Raw genomic sequence first — 15,083 nt, 5'->3', positions numbered from 1 at the left:
TTTTTTTTGAATGGGTCCAGGTGCAGGTATAGGGAGGAGGTTAGATCTGAAAAATCAATGTAAGTGGGATTTTGGCAATACATTCTGCAATTCATTATCCGCAGTCGAGTATGTACAAAGGATGTATGTTGCCAAGCTCCTTGGCCAGTGAGTAAGACAGGATCTGTGCTCTCTAGGAGCCTGCTTTTTCTTAGGAGACACCCTGAGTAGGTTCTAAGTAGGATCTCAAGGAAGCAGGGAGTCTGTCTTACAGACTTGGAAATCCAAAAAGAGGCCCTGGTCCTTGGGAGGCTTGAGTTGGCTACCTTTTTAAAAAAGATGTAGTGGAGAGGATGTTCCCTGCTGAGAGAGAACAAATACACCTTCTACTCTCTCCTAATAAATGCTTTTCCAGCCTTGCTTAGGGTATTTACAAATTCCCTGTAGAAGTTCTGGAGTGATTGGTCATTCATTATTCATAAACTAAGTCACCAGTGTTATAATGGGTTAATCTGGGTCTTCATTAAGAGGCAAAGCTGTGAAAATCAAGATGTGTGTGTGTGGTTTGGCTTTTAAGGATGCTTTCTTTGAGAATTATGGAGATAACACACTTAGCAATTATGAAAAGATGGTATTTTGGAGTTTGGGTAGAGTTAAAAGGTGAGTAATACGTGGTGATCATTCTCAGGTGTGTCTGCAACATATTCAGACTAAATTGAGCTTAAGGCTGACGGCAAAGAAAAAAATGTAATCAAAGCCTGTATGTGAACTATGGTTATAGAAGTCTGGTCTAGCCTGATCACGGTTTGCTGCGAGCATTCCCCACCGTGTTCTTCCAGGACCATGCACAGATTGAGTTTTGAAATAGTGCTGAGTATTGAACCCATGGCTGATGTATGCTTCACCAGTGCTTAGCAGTAGCCATACAAACACACTTCTTGAGTTCTGAGTGAAACTCACCTTGATTTGTTTTAGGGAGTACTAATGAAGTTCTCTAGATTTCATACTAAGATACTGATGGAATTCTCCAGCGTATGAGTTCTCAGTGTTCGTGTCCTGGCAAGCTTGGGTTATTTATGATATTGTATATATATTCAGAAATGAAATGGTGCTGTATTAGTACTTTTCTGTGTTTGTGAGTTATATGACCATTTTCCAAAGTTCCAAGTACTGCTGCTATTTATATGTAAGGAGACTGAGTATATTAAGGAGAACTTGAAGTGTGTGGTTGACAAGTTATTCTACAATCCAAATTACCATGCCTTGTTGGAAAATAAGTTGTAGCTCATAACATTAATAGTGAATCTTTGCTCATGCTATCTTATTTACACAAAAATAGCACATGTCCTTGCGGTGCTTGTTTGCTTTACCAAACGAACGATTTTTTTACTGTGCCCAGAATGTCAACAAACTGGAATCCAAATTACAGTTGCCAAACTGACAAGGACTTTGTCGAAACTCCATGGCACAGAGGTGGTAGATAAATCTCTTTTGGTAATCCCTGGGATATAAGGAAGCCGGAAGCCACCAGCTCTCTTCTTCCATGAGAGAGTCAGGGCTGCCATTTTTTTTCTTTCTTAATTAATGGCAAACAATTATCTTGTTTGAAATACCTCCCACCCCCATTTATGATGCTAAATCAGTGTGCTACATCAACTATACTTGCTTATGAGCTTTCTTAAGTGACTGTTTCTGGAGTTAGGGATTTGGGGTGAGGGGAAATGTTCCATTTTGACTGAGGCTAGGTCAGTATTTTTTTTTTTTTTCATGCTTTGAGTTTGTGCCTGTGCATGGATGTATATGCATGTGTATGGATGTATATGCATGTGGAGGCCAGAGAACATCAGGTGCTGGTCCTTAGGAGCTATCCACTTTTGGTGCAGTCTCATTGGTTGGGAGCTTGCTGATTAATTCTAGGTTGGCTGGTTAGTGAGCCTTCCTGTCTTGGTTTCCCCAGTGCTGAGATTACATGTGTACAGACTTGCCTTTAGCCTCCATCTCAAACCCTAACTTTTAGAAAATGCATTCTTTAGAGTGAGGTGCCACAGGCACAGGTACTATTTACTGAGTTCTGATGTGAACTGAGTATAAGAAGCCAGTGCTGTCATCATCTCTGTTTTGGAAGTCCTGAGAAATTTAGTTGCTCAGGATCCCACAGCTAATAAAGCTGTGAAGCAAATATTCAAACTCAAGGAGGGATTTGCTTAATCCCTTTCCTGTGTCCTCTCAGTTATAGTACTGTGTGCTGCAGAAACTGAGGTTTTGGCTCTAAAAGACGATGACTAATTTATCAGACTAATCCACCAACAAATGTATTGGCTTAAACAGCATTACTAGTATTTCTTGGCCCAAGAGATAGAAATTGTATAATTTCTTGTCCAGAGCACATTAAAGAGTTCCCTATAGTCATAAATAATTAAAATAAAAGATGAAGCAGATTAACAACTTAAAGTTGAATGTGAGCCTCGCTTATTCTAATTTCTAATTATATCACCTCAAGAAGTGTCTGGATGTTTCTGCCACAGTGGTGTTGACAGAGAGAGGACTGCTTTTCCTTGTTATTTCTTCCCAGGAGCTGGAGCTCAGAGCTCTCTGCAAATGTGTCTGAAACAATAAGAGGGGGCTAGGGAACCAGCAGAGGGCTCTCCTAAGATCAGGCCGCAGCTGCTCCCTGCTTGTCTGGCCTTCTGTTCTCAGACCTCTGCTAAGCAAAGATAAATTGTAGAAGCGAAGCAGCTTGCCTCTTGTGTGGCTGTGGTCAGTGGACATGGGAGACAGAACATGTTAAAGGGCAGCTGTGGCTTCCTCTGCCTGGTGCGCAGGCTGTTATTGCTGAAGCACTTGAATGGGATTGCTCTTCCGTATGTAAAATTCTACTAGCCATTTTGGAATTCGGGGTTTTGAAAACTTTATTTTCCACGAAGCTGCTGGGCAAGGTAGAATGAGTCACAGGACACAGGAAAGGGGACTCTCTTTTGAGTGAGTGGCACAGATTATGGGCAATTAGATGCTTGCCGCCTTTGCCCTTATATTACTTTCTAGCAAATTTACAGTAGACAATTACCATGAAATTGGCTTCAGGCTGTCCCATCTTTCAGGGCATCTCCTGTGACTAAGGATGCCGTTCCCTTTGGACAGACTTACAGATTGCTTTCTGGTGGCTCTGCAGGGTCTATAAGCTCCTTGCCAGGCCTGCTGACACTTAACATCTTCTAATAAAATCTCCATGAGAAAACAAAACAAATAAACAAATAAAAAAGGCATCATTGCTTTCCAGGCACTAATATCTCCTACGTAAATTAGGGCAGAAATTAAGGCCCATACGATTCATCCATCCACTCATTTATTCACGAAGTCTGTGAACAGGTTTTGCTACTGACCTAAGCTGACCTTCGGAGAACATCTAGAGTCCTTGAGTCATTCTTAAGAGCGTCAGACTCTACAATTGGTGAGTACTGGCATTGCTGTCCCTAAGACTTCAGCACCTGCGAACATTCGTGATCTCTATCTTCTTCATCAGCATTCTTCAGCAGAACTTTCTGTCCTGTTCGTAATGTCCCAGATTGCCCTGTTCAGTAGCCAGAATCTGTATGTGGCTACGGAGTACCTGAAATATGGCTATTCTCGAGAACTGAATTTTAAATTTTGTTTAGTTCAGTGAATTTATAAAGTCCTAGGTAGCTAATGGCTATTGTGCCGCACAACAAGGCATTCAAGTAAAGTGCTTCAAGGGATGTCATTGTCCGACTTGAGCTGATGTCCCCCTCTTGACGTTCTGTCTGCTGTGGTATGTTTACTGACTGGACGTTGATAGACTTTGGAAATTGTCCTCACTTACTCCATCATGTCTGAGAAGCACCAGTGTGGGGAATGTATATGAGAGATAAGACATTTTAATAAAATGAAAGTAGACAACTTCATTTAAAATAAAGAAAAAAATGTATATCAGTAGGAGCTATTCGAAGAAAAACGGGAACATATTTTGTACCTAGAACCATGTAAATGGGAAAACTTTAGAGCCTAGTCTGCCTGAGAGTTGTCTATTGGTTTGGCTTAGTTAAAAAATGGGGGACATTGTTTTGAAAGCTCAAGGAAATAATAAAGCATTAGTTGTCCTCTTTCTTTTCTGTAAGGAGTATCTGATACCTTTGCTTTAAGTATCCGTGAATTTGTATAGCATAGTCGTGAAGATCCAGGTGGGCAGTGGTGGATGTGGCAGCAGTGGAGGTCTTCCTTGGAAAGCACACAGCACTGTCTTGGAGAACCAGCAGAAGACAACAGGAAAGTGACTACCTTTAAAGAAATGAAAGTACTGGTGCTACAGAGCACTCAGAAGACGGCCGGCCACACACTTTGTGTGACAGATCTAGGAAGTAAACAGCTACATTTACAGGCTCCAGGCTGTTCCTCAGCCATGCACACAGTACTAGGACTGCTTTTGTGTGCAGTATGTATGAGGACAAGAGAGACTTGCTCATAGTGGCATTGAACTCCTCTCCTCCTCTCTCTCTCTCTCTCTCTCTCTCTCTCTTTCTCTCTCTCTCTCTCTTGTTTGGTTTTTTGAGACAGCGTTTCTCTGTATATCTCTAGCTGTCCTCGAACTCAGAAATCTGCCTACCTCTGCCTCCCAAGTGCTGGGATCAAAGGTGTGCGCCACCACTGCCCAGCCAATCTCCTTTCTCTTCAATGCTGGAATTATATGCTTCATTAGGTTTTGATTTGCATCTCTATAATGTCTAATAATATTACATTTACTTTCTTATTGGCCACTTGTACATCTTCTTTGGAGAAAAATCATTCAGGTAGTTTCTAGATTCATGTCTCCTATGTGATGTATGCTTTGCAAGCACCTTCTACCATTCTCTGAATTGTCTTTTCGTTTTCACTTTTCGTCCTTTGCGATAATCGTTCTTTATGTTAAGCAAGACACTGTTCATCACGCTTACATATTTGCTGAAATGAGTAGACAAATTAAGCAAAATGATTGTGTAAATAATATTTTTACACTTTTTTTTTCTGGTAGAGAAGAGGGCAGAGCTGGGTGCGGTGGCACTCTGAAGGCAGAGGCAGGTGAATCTGGGTGAGCTGGAGCTCCAGCCTGGCCTATATAAAGGAGTTCATGCCAGCCAGGGCTATAAGATAGATGTTACCTTTGCATGTGCTGCTTGGCAAGATTGCAGAACTCTGAAGACTTTGAGATCCATAGGGATGATTTAAACCATTTCTTTAAGAGACTGTTATGTATAAGAACGTAGTGCTGGTTTTTTTTATTTTTTATTTTTTTTTATGGTATAGAATAGAGTTTATTCAGGGCATGGGGAGGGGAGTTAAGAGGGTAGCAGAGGCAGAGAAAGGCAGAGAGAGGAGAGAGTAGAGAAGTAGGGGCTGGCCATGACCACGTGGAGAGAGGGGGGAAGGGAATGGGGAGAGAGGGGGAAACAAAAGAGCAAGAGGCGAGGGAGAGAAGCAGGGGTCTGTAGTGCTGTTTTGATGGACAGAGACCTACCTTCTGAAAGAAGACACCCACGCCTACTCAAGCCTGGTTGGTCTTTATAGATGCTCTTCTTTCATCATCTACGTAATGTCTTCCATCCTCTCCTGTCACAAGAATCTCCCAGTGTTCCATTTCTAGGGATACCTGAAGATTCTGGCTTAATGGTACTATGGAGGGCCATCCATGTTCTGTGAGCATTCTGTATAATGCTTTCTAAAGATCAGAATCCTGGAAACCCAGATCTAACCCTGTGACAATAACGACTTCTTAGTGGCAGCCTGTAGAATTTAGTTAGTTCTCTTTATTTGATGTGTTCACTAGGGGAAAAAACGTCCTTCTCTATGGGAGATCCCAAGATGTTGACATAGCCATGCCTGCTTAAGGTTGCTGTGCCCAGGGGTGTGTTTAGATTGTCTTGCCATTGTTGAATCTCTGGAGGCGTTCTGTAGGCACACAGAACTCTGTGGACAGAGTGGGGAGAATGCACGATGCAAAGCAGAATAGACAGCATTTACCCCATTTCTACACTCTATTGTTTTGATTGGCTGGGTGGAGTCTCCTGATGAATTAGCTAAGTGACCAGCCCCAAGGGGAAACTGCTGTGCAGTGGTTAGGGTGCAGGCCTCCATTAATCTGATTCCCATCTTGAATCTGTCACATAATTGTATCACCCTGGGCAAGTTATTTTGACATCCCTGTATCTCACATGACATCACTGAATCCCTCACTAACATTTGCTGGTTGGGAAAGACTTAGGACTATATGGAAAAGCTGTAAGACAGCAGTGACTATGACCTTTGGGCGGGAATAATACTTATGTAGGGGTAGAGTGGTTATTGTCATTATTATTATTGTTATTGTTATTATTATTACTATTATTTATTGCCTTTTTAAGATTACATATGTGTTAAGTGGTGAACTGGCCATTCTAGGATCTGTCTGTAACTACCTGCAAAAGTACTATGTAGAAGTCAGAAGACAAATTTTAGTGCTTGTGTGATCCTTTTTCACATTATAGTCATTTAATAAATATTTGCTCAATGATTTATTCAAGTATCACAGACAATTAAATAGTTAAGTACAGAAAGCCTCCCAAGAAGACACGGGCTGAGAATGTGCCGTGATGTGTAGCCTTGTCCAGATCCGGACTAGAGCTTACAGGCTCACCAAGATTTCTGGCTTACTAACTCTTTGCTTTTGGCCTCAGTGTGGCCTTTTGTGAGTTGCAAGCTTCAGGTCTGTGACTTGCATTGTAAGTTTCTTTTCACAAATGACAATAGAGAACACAAAAGATGGGTTAGCCTGGCTGTGTAAGTCCTCACCTTGCTCTTTGCCTCCTGGCAGAGTCTTCTAATGGATGTCGATAAAGACTGTGCTGTGCTTGCCTCATGTGATAAAATGGTTTTAGGAATGTCCTGCATTCATTCATTCATTCATTCATTCATTCATTCATTCATTCTTTCTTTTGATTTTATCTTCTTTTTTTTCTCCTCTTGTTCTTGTCTTTTATTTTGAGTCAGCTGGCTTTGAACTCCCTATGTAGCTAAGGATGAACTTAACTATTTTCCCCTCCTATGCTAGGACTGTAAGCATGCACTACTACACCCCATTTACGAGGTACCAGGGATCAAACCCAGGACTTCATGCAAGCTACACCAGTCCTTTATGAACTAAGCTACATCCCCACCTTTACATTCTTGACACATTTCTTCTACATTCCTGGTGAGGCTTTTATGCCATCTGATCGTCTCTTGTGTTGCTGGGTCCTGTTTTGGGGAGAGAACTCTTTCCAGGGGGAGAACTTTAATAGGAAATAATATGATATTCTAAACCTGGAACTCAAGTAGAGATGTAGCTTTTAGCTGTAAAAGACCTTGATAGTCTTAGGGAAACTAAAGCCAAGATTTTTAAAACACTAGGGCAGTATCTATATGCTGACTTAAGTCAGTGAAATATAGTTTAATTTTAAAACCATATGTCAATAAGATTAGCAGGGGAATAATAAGTATAGTAATAATTTTCTTTTCTTAACCTAGGTAATGTATATAGGCATATTTGTATCATGAATTCTATATTTTATAAATATAAGTGCTTTATTTTGTTTCCTTTTAATAATGGCAGTTTAAAAACAAAATAAAATTTTCTAATGATGGCTTAATATCTTTGGCCTGGCAGTTTACTATGTAGCCCAGTTTAAAAACTCTTGGCAGCCCTCCTGCCTTAACCTCCTGCATGCTGAGATTATAGGCCTGTGTCACTGGGCCTAGCGTAATGCCTTCTTTTGGGGTTGGGTGAGGGATTTTACTTCCAGGTCATAGTCCATTATTGAAAGACTGTTCAGGGCAGGGTAGGAACTGAAGCAGAAATCATGTAGGAATACTTCTTGCTGGCTTTTAAAACATTTTGTTTGGCATTTATGTTGAAACCACTTTTATTATGCCTATATTTTATTTTGAGGATTTTGTCTATTAGTTCTAAATATGGCCTGGCAAGACCCCAATAATTGAGACATAGTTCTGTTGATTTATTTAATTTGCTTTAGTGTAATTAATGGACAATTACCCCTAATCTATTCTTCTATGCTAGATTGGCTGTTCCCCAGTTGTGCTGTCTGGCTGTCTTACCCAGGCTGTCCATCAGTCTGTCCTCAGGGTTTGCTTCTCTCAGCCATGTGCTCCTGGTCCATCCAATCTATTTCTGTTTGTTCTCTCTCTCTCTCTTTCTCTCTTTCTCTCTCTCTCTCCCCCTACCTGTGACCCCCATCCCGGGAACCGAAGCCCCGCCTACCTCTATTCTCCCTAGTAATTTGGCTGTCAGCTACTTTTATTGAACCAGCCAGAGAAGATTGGTGAGCAGAGTTTATATAACAACTTTTGGTGTACAAGAAAAAGTGCTCCTCTGGACTGCAACCAGGTCTTGGGGGCCAGTATTTAGCATGTGAATACATATTAGCAGCAGACCAACCTTCAACAAGTAGTAAGAGCAACCATCCCAATTTGGGGGCAAACACAAATGGTCCTTGGTAATCTCCAAGTGAGCAGAATTTCACAGGCTTGCCAGACTCATGAGGACTTCCTGTGATTATTAACAATAACAGGCCTTGGCTAGGGTGTCTTATGCAGTGCCTCTTCATCTTTATGGTGGTTAATGGGAGCTACTGCTGTGCACATATATACGTCCATAAACAAAAGCAATCCTATTATATGCAAATTAGTATTATATTAATATCAAGGTAGAGGAATTAGCACATTCTTTTATATTTTGTTTTAAAATCACCTTTGACGTTTCTCTGCTTTTCATCTCTGTTGTGTATGGATATACTCTTTTAGAATAATTCAGTTCTACACTTAAATGGGTGTTGAAATTATTTCCCTTTTGTCTAGAAGATACTGTTGACTTCTGGAAAGTGACTCAACAAAAATATGACCTATCATGTTCATTTATTGTATGTACTACTGAAGAATACCATTTTTTGTTGTTTTTTTGTGTTTTGCATTTGAGTCCAGAAGTTCACTGAAAGTGAGTAACACCCAGATTTTATACATCATTAAAACATAAAGTGCTGTAGAATAAATCATAGTTTCCCTTTCACCTGAAGAAATCATAGTCCATTACTTTGGCCTGGCCACTTTTCTTAGAGTGTTTAGAGCATCTGAGTTTGGAGAGCTGCTTCTTTATAGCAGGCCGTATTTTATGAGGTTAGTTTAATGATCACATTTGAGGTTTGTTTTTCATATAATGATTGAATATGTGTTTGATATAAAATGATCTATTTACAAATGTAACTTTAAAATGTTACCAGAGGTACTATAATAGATTATATGCAGCTCTGTAAACGGTCACCTTTCCTTTATTCCTATACTTCATTCAACACATATTTACTGAATATCTCTGTTTTAGGCATTGTTTTAGGTGCTGGGTTTTCAGTGGTCAACAAAACAGGTATGTGTGTGTGTGTATGTGTGTGTGTGTGTGTGGTGTGTATGTAAATGAATACTGATGGTACAAAGTCTTTTGGGGAAAAATAAGGGACAGGAGTATTCTTTTTTTTTTTTTTTTTTTTTTTTTTTGGTTTTTCGAGACAGGGTTTCTGTATAGCCCTGGCTATCCTGGAACTCACTCTGTAGACCATGCTGGCTTCGAACTCAGAAATCCTCCTGCCTCTGCCTCCCAAGTGCTGGGATTAAAGGCGTGTGCCACCACCGCCTGGCCAGGAGTATTCTATTAACTGGAGGTTAATAGAATAGGAGCTATGAAAAGCATGGTTTGTTGGAGATGTTGAATGGCCTGAGTCTTAGGGTTCTCTAGAGCCACAGAACTTATGAAGTATCTCTTTATATTAAGGGGAATTATTGGAATGACTTATAGGCTGCAGTCCAACTAACCCAACACTGGGCAGTTGTGAATGGGAAGTCCAAGAATCTAGTAATTGCTTAGACTAGTTGGTCTTCTGTGTAAGCTGGAATCCTGAAGAAGAAGGTTTTAACCCATGTGCTGGCAAGTAAGTGCAAGCAGGAGAAGAAGGAAGCCTTCCTTCTGCCATTGTCCTTGTGTAGGCCTCCAGCAGAAGGTGTGTCCCAGATTAAAGGTGTGTACCACCACCCCTGGACTTAAGCTGTTCTTTACTTGGAATTTGTGTTCTTCCCAGGCTGGCCTTGAATTCAGAGATCTGCTTGCCTCTGTCTCCTGCAATTAAAGGTATGTATCATATTGCCTGGACTATGCTTCAAGATCCAGATCAAAAGCCTGTGTCTTCCAGGCTTCAAGATCTGGATCACAGGTGTGCCCTCCATTCTGGGATTGTAGTTCATTCCAGATATAGTCAAGTTGACAAATGGGGCTAACCATCACAGCCTGAAATAGGGAAGAGCAAATGCAAAATCATGCTTTCTGTCTTTCAGGAGCTGGAAATCATGAGCAAAGAGGAAAGCAGACAGGATCAGAAGTTCCTGGATAGCCTTGCAGTATTGTAAGGGTTTGGCTATGTCGAGCATGAGTTAGAGAGGCTGTTGAAAGAGTGTCAAATAAGGATGTGACATGGTCTGGCCTATGAGAGTACTTCTAAGTGGGTAGGGGTAAGGGCAGAGGTAGACAAATTGTTAAGAGGTAATTTTTTGTGTAACATTGGCTTGGATTGATCAAAGAGATGTTTTTGACTTTTTTTTCCTTTAGTCTTCCCCACCCCCTTTTTCTGACAGGGTTTCCCCCTATGGCCCAGGTTCTCCTTGATCTTGTGATAGTTTTTCAGTCTCAGACTTGCTGGTATTATATGCATGAGTCCCCATACCTACAAGGAACTCATCTTTGGTTATCATTTGTCTGGTTTTCAAAAGAGAGTTCCAGGCTAGTGGTAAATATGGTGGGTTTATCAGATATTTTGACTAGGTGAAGTCCACAAGGAAGTAATTGAGTGGGAAAGAAAGAGGCTGAGTCCTAAGAACCTGGTCTGGCTCACTGAAAGTAGAGAGGTGAGAGAGGACTGAGCAGTGAAGGAGAAAAAAAAGGAAATGGGAGGAAAACCTTGAATTCCCCTGTCAAAGGAGGAGCCGGGCGAGGGTGAAGACTTCACAAGGGTGGGTCAGGTGCTTCTTCCAAGGTCAAGTACACTGAGAGTCAAGTGCACATTTACTGGAAAGGTAGCAGCTGATTAGTGAAGAAGGAAGGAAGAGAGTAGAGGAGTAAAGAGAAACATACGACGTCATTGACAAAGATTTCAAGGTTTTTTTTTTCTCTGTAAAGGGAAGGTAGGGGAGCACAACAGAATGGAGTGAGAAGAGGTTTTAAAACAGGGAAATAGCAGCCTGCCTGAGAGTGTTTGGAAAGGCAGTGCTGAGGGAGGAACAAGTGGTGCCCAGTGTGGTAATACAAGTCCCAAAGGAACTTAAAATGACTACATCCATATAGCTGTTTCACCAACACTAATGTTTGTCACGTGCCATCAGCTTCTTCAAACTTGGGAATGCTTATATTCTTACCTCTTTTGCCTCACACTTAAGATAATGATTAGTGTGTGTGTGTATGTATATGTTTGTACATGTTACGGTAGATTGTGTGTATGTTAGTGCATATGTGTGTCGTGTGTACGTACCTGTGTATGGAGAACAGAGGTGGATATAAGGTGTCTTCATCAATTCATTCCTGCCTTTTTAAAGTAAAACAAATGTTTTGCATTTATTTACTGTGTGTGTGTGTATGTATATATATATATGTAGGTGTATATCATTTCTGTTCATCTTAGTCACCTAGGACAGTCTCTAGGTCAAATATCCATGTTGTCTTGGGTCTACTCTGCCTGTACTCTGTTGGTAATTGATTAGTTCTTTAGCTGTCACTTGGGACAGAGATTTACCACCAACCTTACATCATGCGTGTAATCTGATTTCCTATGAACTTACTAGGTGAACTCAGTATTCGCTGTCTGTATCATCCATACATAGAGAGCCCCGTGTTAGATGTAACAGACGCAGAAACGAGATGGGTAGTAAGTAATAATTTGAACAATACCCATGCTGTCGTGTACGTCTGGTGCTGGTGAGCAGCTGCTTCTCACATGTGGTTATAAGAATCCTGTGGGGACACAGTTGACGTGAAGATTCTGGTCCTTTCAGTGTGGCATGGGGATTGAGCTGTATTCCTCACAAGCTCCCAGAAAAGGCTGGGGCGCTGGAGCATCTCCTTCTGAGTAAGAAGAGACCACTGGGCAGTACTTCTGAGTTTCCTTCTTCCCGCGTGGATTTTGCTCCTGCACTCTCATTCTGCCTGATACCTCTCCATCAATCCTCTTCTACAGGACCTTTGTGACTTAGAAAAATACAGCATTGAACTGTCTCTGCCTTCTTCTCTTTGCATGTTTATTGGTCTCTGAGGTAAGCCTGTGGACCTGTAGGTGGTTTGCATAATAATTAGCTAGCTGCAGGAACTTGAGGCAAATTTGATTTGCATATATGGAACCTGACTACAGGGTCTAATTTAAAGACCACGGCCATTGTTTTCCCCTCTCTGGGACTTTTGGACTATAGGCAGAGTCCTGTGTCAGTGCTTTTTTGCCAGTTCAGGCAGTGTTCCCACTGGAGCGCTTTGGACACCTGTGAGTTACAGCTAAATCTCTTCAGTAGAAGGCTCCCTTGTTGGAAGTCAGTTCTTTGGTTTCATTAGCTAACTAAGTTTGGTCAGTTTGAAGGAGTTGGAGCAAATCTTTTACCACATGGTAATAAAAAGCTCCTTGGGTTCTTCATCAGTTTAACAGTGTTAGGTGTGGATTCCACTTCCGGTGTGGGCCTTAAATTCAGTCAAAAAGTGGCAGGTTACTGTAATATATGTGCCACTAATGTATTTATTTATTTATTTATTTATTTTTTGGTGGACATTTAGTAGTTTTTTTCTTTTTTTCTTTTTTTTTTTGTTTTTTTGAGACAGGGTTTCTCTGTTTAGCCCTGGCTGTCCTGCAACTCACTCTATAGACCAGGCTGGCCTCGAACTCAGAGACCTGCCTGCCTCTGCCTCCCAAGTGCTGGGATTAAAGGCATGCACCACCACTGCCCAGCTAGTAATTTCTTTTTAATATTTTTCCTCTTACTGCTCTGTTTTTGTTTTTGATTTTTTAATTTTTTTGAGAGAAAGAACATGAAGTTGTGTAAGTAGAAGGTTGGAAGAGTTGGGAGAGAGGAAAACGCATGATCAAAATATTTGTATAAAAATGTTCTAAGTAACAAAATAGAATAATAGGCTATTTGGTCAGGGTGAAATGAAATTGAGTCTGTGTAAACTGAAAATCCATATAAATTTTATATTTAGTAAAAGATCATATATCTTTCTTGAATTTAATTTTTAAGGGGCATATTTTTAAAGATTACCTCTATCTATTCTGCCCAATAGAAATATATTATACATATAATTTAAAATCATCTAGTAGCCATATTAAAAAAGTAGAAGTGATAAGATTAATTTAAATGATATATGTCATTTAATCTAATATGCTAAAACTATCATCATTTTAGTATGTCAGTGGCATATTGAAGTAATTTATATATTTTTTTTAATATTAAGTCTCAAAAATATGCTCTAAATTCTACATCCACAGTACATTTGCCACATTTCCGGTACTAAGTGGCCCCAAATGGCTGCCATATCAGACGGCATGCTCACAGGTACAGAATAGTGAATGGCAGGTATGAGGGGTGCAGCCTGGTTTCTTCCTTTACTGTGTCATTCTCCATGACTATCTACAGGTGATATGCTAAGTGGTTACATATAGACCAGTAAAGGCAAGATCTAGATGGAATTTCAAACATTCATATTAAAGTCTGCCCTGAAAACGTGATGGCTAAAATATGTAAAATATCAAATCATTAGTAGACCTTAGTAGTAGTCAGCTCTCAGAGGTGAGGGCTTCTATACATTTAAAACAGTTGACACTTTTAGACAGTAAGTTTTAGTCATGTTATTTATGATAGTTTGCTTCTTAAGATAACTTCTGAGTAATGTCACAGTAACATAACAGTGACATCACCCAGTGTTTGAAGGACGAGATGCTCTGTGCCAAACACACATTTCACCAAATGTCCTTTGATTCCCTTCATCCTTGTAAGTAAGGCAGGGGGTGGTGTCTTAACATACCTTTCATAATAGGGAACCTGGGAACAAAAAGGGTAAGAGATTTTTCATGGGTCACATAGGAGGATTTGAACTCCAGGCAGTCCAATACCAGAAATGCCTTAAAGTCTGCCGTTGCATCCAGGTGATTAGTGTGCCCACGTCATCTGTAAGTTATATGTGGGAGCCTAAGTATTTATGTGTAAAACATGGGATTTTTGGCCCATATACTCTGCTTTCACTGTAAAGTAGAAACTTTACTGTAAATTAACTCTTTGTATAAGTGCATCCTCTTTATCATCAGTTTCAGTATCAATTCCAAGAGTTGCTAAGAGTCTTGACTTTTGATTGATGTTCTATTTAAATTTAACTATAACACATTAATTTTCTCCCTAATCCTTAGAGAATAAATAGCTAACAATATATGTGGTAAATTTCTATTGCTAGAGTTTACAGCTTGATTGTACAGATAGAAGTATTATAGCATTTTTGTTAGTAATCATGAAAATCACATTTATTGAATGTAGCCAGCCACCCTTGTGCTAATATGTTTTACTCATTTAATCATGAGAGCAATTTAAGATTAATTTTATCTTCATCAGTAAGTAGTTCAGTGTCAATAGAAGTATGCTATAGATGAAATGATTAGATTCTTAAAATTTATTGTATGATTTTCTGGTGTCTCTCCTTTGTTTCTTTGTTTCTTTGTTTCTTCTTTCCTTCCTTCCTTCCTTCCTTTCTTTCTTTTTTATTTATTCTTTAATCTTTTCTTACAGTCCAGTCATCCTCTTCCTCTTGGTCCATCCTCTGATCATTCCCCACCCTATTGCTCTTCCCCTGTCTCCAAGAGGATGTCCCCACCCCCAGTCCCATCCCACCAGATCTCCCCATTCCCTGGGGCCTCAAGTTTCTCAAGGGTTAGATGCTTCTTCTCTCACTGAGGCCAGACCAGGCAGTCCTCTGCTGTATAGGTGTCAGGGCCTCATATGCTGCCTGGTTGGTTGCTCAGTGTCTGAGA

The 15,083-nt window shown here is 40.4% G+C and overlaps 1 protein-coding gene across 3 annotated transcripts in view; it reads left to right on the top strand.

The window, feature by feature from the left end:
* Psd3 (pleckstrin and Sec7 domain containing 3) overlaps positions 1-15,083 on the top strand; it is a 534,828-nt gene that overhangs the window by 173,961 nt on the left and 345,784 nt on the right. The gene's annotated exons all lie outside the window — the stretch shown is intronic.

The sequence above is a fragment of the Mastomys coucha genome, unplaced genomic scaffold, assembly GCF_008632895.1.
Source record: "Mastomys coucha isolate ucsf_1 unplaced genomic scaffold, UCSF_Mcou_1 pScaffold22, whole genome shotgun sequence".
Taxonomy (NCBI): Eukaryota; Metazoa; Chordata; class Mammalia; order Rodentia; family Muridae; genus Mastomys; species Mastomys coucha.
Note: the sequence above shows the minus strand (reverse complement) of the source record. Positions and strands in the feature narration are given on the sequence as shown.